This window comes from Triticum aestivum, chromosome 7B, assembly GCF_018294505.1.
Source record: "Triticum aestivum cultivar Chinese Spring chromosome 7B, IWGSC CS RefSeq v2.1, whole genome shotgun sequence".
Lineage (NCBI taxonomy): Eukaryota > Viridiplantae > Streptophyta > Magnoliopsida > Poales > Poaceae > Triticum > Triticum aestivum.
In genome coordinates, this window is record NC_057813.1 from 268,366,925 (window position 1) to 268,379,340 (window position 12,416).

Below are 12,416 nucleotides of genomic sequence, written 5' to 3' on the forward strand. Positions count from 1 at the left end.
TTGGATAGACATCCAACGGCCACTGCTGCTAGAACCGTGTGTTGACTATAATAAGTTGACAAAGCCTTGCATACGCGTCAACTTATTTTTTTAGGGGACGTGTCAACTTAGTAGGTCCACAAGTGTGTGGCAGAGAACTTATAGCCCATTTGCGATTTGTAAGAATGTACAACCCATTTTTGAATTCTAATGGAATTTACTACATCCCATTTATAGTTTGTTAAAAGTGCATTTCATTTTCTAGCTAGGACAACGATTAATAATTTCAACCAACCGTTGAAGACGGAATTCAATAAAATTTCCCACATTTTGATGGGATCCGGTATATTTTTATCCCGAAATTTCTAGTTAGATTAAATATAAATTTGTATTACGTAAAAATCCAACAAAACATTGCGCGCGCAACAATGAAAAATTAAGATTTTCAAAATCCATAAATAATATTTTATAAACTAATTTAGTGTTTGGTGCATTTTTTTATACTCACTGCCCAGTTTTTATAACTACATCCTATTTATTATTTTTTAAAGCTCATTTTCCTGTTAAGCCTAATGCATCCCTCCAAGGAAAGATTTGAAGTGATCCAGAGGACTTGGAGTGGAAGTCAATAAACAAGCGAGACGGCCACGAGGGTGCCCGGCGCCCCCCCACCCTCGTGGGCCCCTCGAGCATCCACCGACCTACTTCTTCCTTCTATATATACCCATGTACCCCGAAAACATTAAAAGCGACCACGAAAAACTATTTCCACTGTCGTAACCTTCTGTATCCGCGAGATCCCATCTTGGAGCCTTCGCCGGTGCTCCATCGGAGGGGGAATCGATCACGGAGGGCCTCTACATCATCTCCAAGGCCCTTCCGATGAGTTGTGAGTAGTTTACCACAGACCTTCGGGTCCATAGTTATTAGCTAGATGCCTTCTTCTCTCTCTTTGAATCTCAATACAAAGTTCTCCTCGATCTTCTTGGAGATCTATTCGATGTAACTCTTTTTGCGGTGTGTTTGTCGAGATCTGATGAATTGTGGGTTTATGATTAAGTTTATCTATGAGAAATATTTTAATCTCCTCTGAATTCTTTTATGTGTGATTAAGTTATCTTTGCAAGTCTCTTCGAATTATCAGTTTGGTTTGGCCTACTAGACTGATCTTTCTTACAATGGGAGAAGTTCTTAGCTTTGGATTCAATCTTGCGGTGTCCTTTCCCAGTGATAGCAGGGGCAGCAAGGCACGTATTGTATTGTTGCCATAGAAGATAAAAAGATGGGGTTTACATCATATTGCATGAGTTTATACCTCTACATCATGTCATCTTTCTGAATGCATTACTCTGTTCTTTATGAACTTAATACTCTAGATGCATGTTGGATAGCGGTCAATGTGTGGAGTAATAGTAGTAGATGCAGGCAGGAGTCGGTCTACTTGTCACGGACGTGATGCCTATATACATGATCATGCCTAGATAATCTCATAATTATTCGCTTTTCTATCAATTGCTCGACAGTAATTTGTTCACCCACCGTAATACTTATGCTATATTAAGAGAAGCCACTAGTGAAACCTATGGCCCCCGGGTCTATTTTTTATTATACTAGTTGACCCATTGCGCCAAATGGCGCAGAGATCTGCTGAGGACATGTTGTCGATGAAAATAGTTTCATGCTGCAAGAACCTTCAACTAAATCATGCTATTTTTTAAACATGTTTATTATGTTGTTAAATAATAGTCTGGGAAAAGGGAAACTTTGCATGATATGCATATGTTCAGTTTGAAAATATGGGCACTATGATGATAGAGTAAAGTTGGCATGGTTGTATTTTTTTAAGCAAGTTTGGAAACATGATTATCATGATGAGAAATCTGGCCATGCATATTTTTCCTGCAAAAAAGAGGGAAAAAGATAAGAAACCTAAGAAAAAAACATGTCTTTGTTGTGCATATACGGAGATATAGGGATCAGGAGGTATTAGGATAGCCCATATGTTATTTAGCCCAACCTACGTAGAGCGATGCCTGTGGCCTGTAAGGAGCTGAATATGAAGCGGCAGGGGGCGGAGCCAGCAAAGACTGTCTATCCCTTTTCTTTCTTTCTCAGTTCGTCAGCTGCGTAACAAAATGGCGCAGAGAGCAATCTGAACATATACACATATCCTAGGTGTAAAGAGTATCTTAACCATGGCTCTGGTTTTAGCTGAAACTTGCTTTTTTAAATATAGCAGTACATAGAAACACAATGAACATCTGAATAAGAATTTATTCTTCTGAAATTAATATGGCATGGGACAGAAAAAAATCCTATACGACCGGGTCGTACGAACCCGATCGTGAGACCCACTCTAGTGCTCGCCAACTGCCCGTCCGAATCTTAATGCAACATGCGTCTCCTTCCGAGCTTCCCTGTTTCACTCCTTATCTCCTCCAACGCCCCGAAAATCCAGCCACTGGTCATGCCATTCTCGCCACCGCCTGACGGCACGGAGGCAGCCGTGCGGCACGACGGCACGTCGTCCCTCATGTACCACGCCATCCATCTGCTCCGTCACGCGTGAAGTCAGCCATGGCGACAAACTGCACGGCACCCTGGAGCTGGCACAACGGCTATCCATCGGGCATCCTGGTGACGCTGCGTAGCCGGCCATAGAAACAAACTCCAGCCCATCCATCACGCGATTGATCCCCTTTATTGTCGAGGGCATGGATGTGAAGATCAATATGTGATGTATAGGTCCAGCAATAAGTTTTGTAACAGCCTGTTTGGTATCTTTCTCTACTACTTCTTTCAACCATCATGGATAGGTGAGGCCCTGAGGGTTTTCAGTAACAAAAATGTGAACTGTTGTGGTCCAGAACTGAACCATGTATATTGGCATAAGGGTATTGATCGGCCTCAAATCCTTTGTTGGCTGGGTGCCACTCTGTCGCTGCCATTTACTTGTTGAAACATAAAAATGACTATATCCTTTTGTTCTGTAACTATATGCTTGCTTTGTTACCTCACAATTGGCCAACATGTATTGTCAAACCTTATGAATTTGTCTCTGACAAGCCTGGAATGGTCACGCTAAATTGTTGACAACATACCAGGGAAATTGCAAAGAAAATAGTGGACAACAACAAATGTCACAGCTCATTTATCCCAAGAGTATACAGTAGGCCACATCTTATAGGGGAACAAAATTCATAAGAAAAATAAACATGAACTGCTTTTTTTAGTTTTTTACAGCACACACCAATAATTTGGCATGAACAATCCAGAATGACTCTGAAAGATGATCTGAAATGACTGAATATGTTGCCAATACAACGGTGTCATTTAGAGCTCCTGAATGAATAAAAGGTCCAGTGAAACTTATGTTTTTCTCAATATAATGGAAAGCAACAACACACAAGTTATATGTTTGAGGATGGGTAAACTATTTTCAGAAATGGACATGTATGTGAGCTTGTTAAATCAACATATAGGTAATTAGGCATACATGCTTATAGGCCGTATTCTTGGCAGATGAAGATTCCTTTTCATCAGAAGAAAAATGAAAAAAGCATCAACTATCCTACTTGTGTTCCTGATTGTTTGGTCTCGTTGAGTGAAACAAATCTCAAGGACATTTCTACATAGCACTGAATCTTGATAGATACAGACATGCACAGCAACAAACTTTAATTTGGTTCTTGTCTTCCTCTTGCCATCCTGCTGATCAACTACCTTTTGGTTCTTCCATGCTCTGTCAATGTATAAGATAATAATTTCAGTACAGGCATATCTAGCAGAATAAATGGTTCGAGTTTCAATCTAGATTTGCAAACAGGGAAGGGGGAACGAGGCGGGGGCGACCACCGCACCCGGCACCATTGGCGGCAAGGCTCCCAGGGGAAAGTGGTGCGGGTGCGTCGTGCTGTCAGGTGGTGGCGAGAATGGCATGACCAGCGGCTGGATTTTGGGTGCGTTGGAGGAGATAAGGAGTGAAACAGGGAAGCGGGGAAGGAGACGCCTGTTGCATTAAGATTCGGACGGACAATTGGCGAGTGCTGGAGTGGGTCTCACGATCGGGTCCGTACGACTCAGTCGTATAGGATTTTTTTCCACATGGGACTGCTATGGACAATGATGGAACATTTATGGTGACACAGTTTTCAGAAATCTTTTTCATTGTCATAGTGGATCTTAGGGAAAATGGACTTTCAATCAACTTCATAGTGGATCTTAGGGAAAAAATTCCTATGCCACTAATTAAAAATCCTATTATACAACACCGACAAGTGCGACCATATTTTCAGCAAAACAATATTACTAATTCTTTTGGTTGCAATGAAGCACCAACCTGGCTCGAGTACATTTGAACAATAACATTGTCGGCTATTTACATACCTATAAAATTACATACTCGTATATCAAGCTTTCAAAGTATAAGTATTTTTCAGGTCTGGACAGATTCAAGCGACTGAAAGAATATTATCCTTTTTAGTTAAAATTAAATAGCTTAATCTTCTATCTGATTTACATGGGCCTTAGGGTATAGAACAGACTTACAGTTGGATAGTAATTCGTGAAAACAGAGTAACCAGTGAAAATCAAATCCATTACTGCATCAAGGTACTTTTTCACATGATCATGCCATAAAGGCATTCCAGATTTGCAGAAGAAAGGTAGGAAACTCCTACAAAGCAGCAAACAAAACACCCAGATCCAGAGCAGCTGGGAACGAATAAATTCAGAAATAGATAATTAGTAAACATTGAGATTGCACGTGTTCTATTGCTACCTGCCTTCTCTTGTTAAGTAACTCATTCAAAGACAGATAGTAGCTCACTGATTAGTAGGTGGTGGTGTTCTAGATGCTCGTCCCTTCTCACCTTGGGCTCTCTGAATAAGTGATTATGTATTACCAAATCCAGTGATGCCTAGCTCCATGAAGATCATACCTGTACCACTGCAAGCAAGCAAGCAAGCTGTTAGATCTATTTGTCCATATAAGATAGGAGTAGGAATACATGCATATCCTGCTATATGTCATACAAAATTTCATTTTTCGAATATGCTAGCCTGCTAATTGCATCGGGACAAATTTGTAGAAGAAGCTAATCAGGGCATCTCCAATACAAGAGTGCTTGGTCGGCGCTTAGGCAATAAAAAATAATAACAATAGAATTAGCATCGATCTATCAGCCTGCTTGAGTGAGTTTCGTAGTGGAGTGTTCCTTGCAGTTCAGGAGCACACCACGGATTCTTGGTCATTTAAATAAAGAGCTTTTTCTCACTTACTCTATTATAATGTGATTGCTAGATCATGTACTAAGTGTGTTGAAAAGAGAAGTTATTTTGCAGTCAAAATAAAAAAACACGAGTAATCCAAACCAATCCAAGAGCTGAGGTGGTGACGAACACTCACCTCGACCTTGTCGAGCTTGCCCTTATTCAGAACCTTGAAAAGGGTGAATCCAGCGGGCGTCTCGAACGACGTCAACATCTCCAACCAAGCAGCAACTCAACTCACCTAGATAAAAGCACACCACACAACGAAATCAAAACAAAGACCAAAAATTGCAAAGACATGAGAAATGATCAGCCTGGCAATATTGTTCAGCAGTCAAACTGTGCCAAAATGATACATTGAGAAATCTATATTGGGCTATAACACATGAATATTCCAACGTTAGTCCTGGGACTGCATCGACCACAATACAAAAAACATTGAATAAGTTTGACACATCTTGTCAGTGGAATAAATTTGACACATCTCGCAGTGGAATAAAGTTCGAAGTTATTGTACGCCTTTTGTTATGTGTCCATCATAGTTCAATGCATCACAATAGTTTTCATTTGCTATCATATTTAGTTTTATTAACCATTGCGGATTGTATCATGTTGCATGCAGTACACCATAGACTCCGAAGCACAACAATGAAATGTGTGATTAACCATAGAGGATGATAATTATAATAAAAGAGGCACATTAGCTGAAACAATAAATACAGACATCACATAATCGTTGTATTTATCAGTGGCAAACAAGGAGAACTATGCAAGGAATTAAACCAACCAAATCAGTTGCATGGAAGGCTAAAGATAACATGGTGAAGAAAAAACATGGAAGCAAGATGGGAAGCAAACTAATGAGCTAAGTAGCATGACATCTAAGTCAGCGTCCAACATGGAAGCAAGATGGGAAGCAAACTAAAGACCAGTTTGACCATGACTGAACGGCCATCGAAGGAAGCGATCGGGGGAGCCTTCTCCATGCGAGTTGGCTAGCCTCATTATTGTTTTAAATGAAGAGATTGCATCGATGAGAAAGAGATTTGTTCATATGGCACATGGATTCTCTCTAGTGTGCTTATATTTCTTACCTCAGAGAACCATGGCCTCTAGGATCAACGAGTTGATGCTGCCGTAGGTCTGACTGATCCAGGGACAACAAGCCACAAGATCTCCAAGTAATCGGAATCAAAACAATCTACCCTATCCTCAGTTTTAGACTTCCAGTCACCGGTAACTATATGGCCAAAATCTGATCTTCAGAGAGCATAGCAAAAAAATAAATAAGCAAAAGGGTTACCCCTGGAAATGCAGTATATGTTGCAAAATAGTCAAGCTCATTATAAACAAATACATAACAGATGCACTGTTAATTGCAAAGTTGTTTAAATTTTTGGAATAGAATCATGTGGCCCAAACATATCTTCTATTGCCATTTATGGAATAAAGGAAATCAAAAAAAGTTAACAATAATTTATCTTCCATCCTAACAAAAACGGGGTCGCCGGCCTTGATGCTCTTTCTAGGTGGAAAGTGCCATCGTGGAGAAACTTCTAAAGAAAAACAATAGAGAACGAACGTCCCTCAGAAGAGTTCAGATAGTTTCCTAAAAAACAGAGCATAATAAATAATAATCAACCATATGTTCACTTGTTCAGGATGTTTTTGGTCATACAGACCGCATTTCTGGTCCCTTTCCCACTATATCTTAACAAGTTCTCTGATCACAGCTACACGACCATGTGTCATAAAAATACCAGTTTTGTAGAGAACTTGTCGCCAAATGGTGTATCATTATCAAGAAAATTTGGATGAAGGACTGCCAATTCAGCACATGTGTTTAATCTTACCCAAGTGTTTGAACCCCCCAAAGCATCTCATACTAATTCGTTGTCTTCAAATATCATTATGGATGGAAAAGAATAAATAATGCATTAACCAAATACGTGATGCACTTGCTACTGAAAATTACAACGAGTGCACATCAATTAAGCTAAAGAATTTGCAAAGAATGCCTACCACAAGGGACAGAATCTTCAATGAACTGAAATTGCTCTTTACAATGGTGTTTCAACTAATACCACTATTTTGTACGTACTATTAAGTTCTTAATTCTTTTATTTTACAACAGAGAGGATTGTTTGGTCTATTGGTACATATGCTTTATGTCTTTCAGATTCCACCAAGATTATGATAGGACTTGGAGTTACAGGTAAGCTGTAGTCTGTAATAGGTACTATAGTCTGTAGGAGGCACAATGATTTTTTAGAGGCACAACGATGGAACATTATTTTTCGAGGGAAGTTGCTTAATGTAAGGAAGAAAATATTTGAACCTAGCTACAGACCAATATCAATCTCTATAGGCGGGAATTGGGATGAAGATTGAGAGAGTTGAGGAGACGGAGAAACATACCTAGTACAAATTCCATTGCAGCCTTCTTTCATTTCCCTCGTCACCGATAAGCATGTTGCTGACATTAGGTGCCAAGTTGCCTCTTGAATATCCACGACGAATAGCAGCAACAAGAAAACCCTGAAATTGCATTCAAATGGCTCAGCTAACTAACCATGGTGTAGCAAAAATAAAATGGCCATATCTAGGCAAGAAGTTTCGGCCAAAAACTAATGCAACATTGGAGCATGGTACACGAAAATGCAAGAAAATAGCAGAAGGTACTGAAAGGACATGGGACACACATAGACTATGGGGACAAACGAAATTGCTAATGGTGATACTTATTACCTGAACAGACATTCACATTCATCGGTGTGGCACTTAGTTGTAACTAAAATGCACGGATATAACAAAATATTGGTGATCCACAGTAATAGACACTTGAAGCCCCATGTTGTAATTGTAACTGAGCATAGATATAACAAAATATTACATATTAGATATTTATTTAGGAATCAATGAAGAACAAGAAGGTTCACCTCTTCCCCTTCCTTCTCTGGAAGCAAACTGGGGATGCATTGCTCCCTGTAGGGTTCAGCAAGGAAGTCTACAACTAATCCCAGCATGATAGATCCATCCCATACAATGCCTGAAACCAGCAAACACCAGGATGGTGATTAGAACTCTGAATTTACACACAAATTAAGGAGAAGCACACACAAAGCTTTGATACAAAGTTCAGTTAGGGTCCTCTCCGGGGAAAAGGTAGCCCCTCCTCACTGTCATCCTTATAGAAAGTGCATAAACTGGGACTTATAATTAAGAAATTGCCACACATCAGTAAGCAGACAAGCTCATAATAAACAAATACATAACAGATGCACCGTTAATTGCAAAGTTGTTTAAATTTTTGGAATAGAATCATGTGGCCCAAACATATCTTCTATTGCCATTTATGGAATAAAGGAAATCAAAAAAAGTTAACAATAATTTATCTTCCATCCTAACAAAAACGGGGTCGCCGGCCTTGATGCTCTTTCTAGGTGGAAAGTGCCATCGTGGAGAAACTTCTAAAGAAAGGTTTGAGAGTATTACAAAGTTTGACTTCAGTCAAATCTAATATGCGGAGTAAATAAAAATGGAGGGCTACTACGTCCATCCGGGTTTTTAGTCCACACCATTTTTTAAATCAAAGTTAATAGCTGGACAAATAAAACTACAGGGGATCTAGAGACAAAGTTGTGAGAAGGCTTAGAAATCAATACAAAACTTATGCTCTTAGTACCAATGTCGATCCTTCTTCGAGGAAACATTTGGTTCATAGACAATTGTGTGATAAAATTGCACCAACGTGAAAGACGACTGCGCCTCCAATGCAACCAAGGTGGACTGACGAAGGATATCATCTTTGTGCGTAACAAGCAAAGAGCACTGATGGAAGACAACTTGTTTTTCATTGAAAATCGATCAGCTTCACCAGCCGACGCAACCATGAGGCGCAACCATGAGCATCAATAGGTCATATTGGTGATGCATCATCCATTTGGCATCAAGTTTGGGTGAGGCACCTATGAAGTTCGACAGATCCTCATTGTGGTCTGTTTCTTCTCAGTAATCAAGCTCGAGGAAGGAAGAACCACGTGGCAGAGGGCAGTGAGGCGGAACAACAATGGCCATCCAATTTTGTGCAGTTCCACTAAAATTGAGGAAGACATGCCCGGGTATGGAGATACGCATCACTGTTTCCAAAAATATAAAAAAGGGATATAGTGTTGTTACTTTGTTTTACAAGATTAGCAACGACATCTCAATTGTAAATAAGAATTAATGAAAAGTACACCAACAAACAGAAGCATCATAATTATCTTGATGGGAACTAAACCAGGATACCCGAGAAAAAAAAGCATTTCTTCATTTAACCAGTGATAGTACTACCACCATATGGACAATGACCGCACAACCACCATGTACTTTTTGTCGAAACAACATGTATACCTCCACCGAGGCATAAATCGGGACAACTTTTCGAGTGGCATTTCCTCTATAATAGTACTAGTAGGTGATGTTGGACCAGCCGACGAACCCTAGCTACTATACATGGGGAGCTGGAGAGTAGTCGCATAGAAGAAAACCCGCACGCAGCGACCTGGGGAGCTGGACCAGTACAAGAAGTTCCACCTCAGGTGGGTGAGATGTCGTTTAGGCGGGCGGGCGGGATCTGCCCACACGACGGCAGCGAACAAGGGTGCGGAGGATCTTCATCCGCGCCAGCGCCGGCTCCGAGAGGATAATGCGCATCGGCTTCCTCCATCGCCGATGGCGACAACGTCAACGCTGCACCTCCTCACCTCCCGCAGCGGACGGGATTCGGCCGGATCTGTGAACACCGGTGAGGAGAGAGATAGAGTGGACACTGTCATCTTGTTTTGATATAGAGAGGGTGAGAGAGCAAGATGCGAGAAACTCTATCAAACAAGAGGCTATAATGGAGTAAAAAAATCTCTCCATAGCAGTGGTTTTAAATAGAATACGCACGTTCCCGGAAAAAATAAACGAAAACTGGCGGACAATTTTTTAACGTACCAAGAAAGAAAACTCGATCAAAAACACGCCCCCGCTTCCAGGTCGCAAGAGTCGTCGGGTACACACACATAGACATAGACATGCATATCCGTGTTTATGTAAAAGTCCATTTCCATCTCCATCTCCAATCATATTTATCCATCTGGCACATTATTTATGTTGTTAATTATATACGCAACAATATTAACGTACATCATCTCTTGTTTGCGGACATCCGGACCGCTGCCACGGCCGGTCTTGACCAACCCGAACCCTCTTCATCACCCGCGCGTGCTTCCCGCCCGAAACGGCCAGTGCCGCATTCATGCCCGGCCAGAGCGAACGCGACCTCTCACTGGCGCCGACATTGAAGCGGCGCGCCGGCCGAGAGAGCATCGCCCGCGCCGCTTCCTGGTGCACGCGACTGCTCCGCGTTCAAAGGTCGCAATAGCCGGCTACAATATGCATGTAAAAAGTTCTTGGGAGTCCGTGCTATAGCTAGATGTCCTCCCCCAACTCGTCAATCTCTTCCAGTAGTGCTAGTACTCCATGGCGCGATCCATCGACAAGCAGGCGAGAAAGTTATCGTATACTCGGTTTGCGGTGAGTGGCATGCCGAGCGACCGTGTGGGGTCGAACCGTGGAGGAGGGTAAGACACGAACACAACAGACGTGATTTAAACGTTGGTTTTGCTCGATGGCGCGATCCAACGAAACGAAACGTTGGTTTCTCTCCGTTTCCATTTTTTCTCCAGAAAAACGGAAACTTTCCACTCCATTTTCATTCCTATTCCAAGGTTGCCCCGTTACAACATTCCATCAAATACAAAGGAAAACTAACACGCATGTTGATGTATCTCAATGATTCACAGATCATAGCCAATTTTACTTCACAACTAAAGACAAAAGTTGTGAGAGCGTGTATGAAAGAAAAACTACTGATGGGGTCACTATGACTTAAACCCTAAACCCTAAATAGGATTTAATTTCCTGGCCAGGTAGAACCTGTCGAAGGAAAGACGGCTGGCACCCTCGGATCATAAGATGCTTTTGTGCAGTTCCACTAAAATCGACCTGAGCATCCCTGATGGCAAAGATATTGAAGAAGTGTGATTAGAATAATAGTACTGGCACTAGTTCATGAGACATAAACTCATCACAAGTAGAAGCCGGTAGAAGTAGAGAAAGATCGACATGGAGATGGAGCTACGGCAGTGGAGCAAGCCGGCTCCAGAAGGAAGATGGACTACTTGGGACGTCGAGCTGTAGCTAGAAGGGCAGTTGGGACGCGGCATCGGCCCATACCTCGGTGACCCCTGATTGGGATGCACCGACTGTGGGTTTTCTCCCTCGCCGATTTCGATCGCGTCAACGCAGAACATTGTTCCCTTCCCCCAGCTACGGGATCATGCTCGTCGTTCTATGCTTGTGAAGAGAGCAACCTAAGTAAGGAGGCTTGTAGCTTAGGCTCCTGCTAGTGCATATATAGTGGTTTTATTTTTCTCTTCATATCAACCATTTTATATCGCGTACGTGTCATTGAAGAGTGAAATGATGGTTGCTTCTTCCGACTAACTTACTGTGTGATTTGACTGCTCCTTAGTGGCCCCTACACGTACTCCCCCCTACGTGTATGCAATAGTAACATGTACACATGGACGCAAAAACGCGTGCGACGCCCTAATGCATGCATGTCCGAGCACACGACAGAACACACACGGTCACGCTCAAGTGCTCAACCTACACGTGCATGCACACACATACTCAGTCAGGGTGAGCTAGTGACCGTATAAACACCGGAAAAAATATATATTGAGCACAGTGAGAGTATTATGAAGTCCAGTGCCCGTATTTTTACAAATATACAGTGACAGACAGTGTATTTATTTCGTCTGAAATTAAGCCATATTAACCCGAGAGGAGGCAGTATGGACTAGCATTACTTTGTTGTGTCCCGTCAACTTGCCGAACGAGGAGAAGGTTGCAGGACGGGAGAAGCTTGCGCGCGGTGGCTCGCAGGACAAGGAGAAACTTTTGACCAATGCAAGCTCTCCCTCGCTCAGGCGGTGGACGTGCAACAGTTAATTCAGTGTCAGATTGCCAGAAGCATACACTATACTACTAGTACTATTATTGTTCGACTTCCCGAATAGGCGAACAGCCAAGCGCAAAGTTTACTAGTAGTACTATACTACTACTATACT

General features: G+C 41.8%; 1 long non-coding RNA gene across 1 annotated transcript; it reads right to left on the bottom strand.

Annotated features, from left to right (window-relative positions):
- Nucleotides 1-3,326: 3,326 nt before the first annotated feature.
- On the bottom strand, nt 3,327-8,352 carry LOC123160029 (uncharacterized). The gene is made up of 6 exons (XR_006479959.1): nt 8,190-8,352; nt 7,669-7,788; nt 5,387-5,491; nt 4,760-4,927; nt 4,528-4,654; nt 3,327-3,721 (listed from the first exon to the last, which is right to left on the bottom strand). It is a non-coding gene; the product is annotated as an uncharacterized lncRNA (long non-coding RNA).
- Between the last annotated feature and the right edge of the window lie 4,064 nt (nt 8,353-12,416).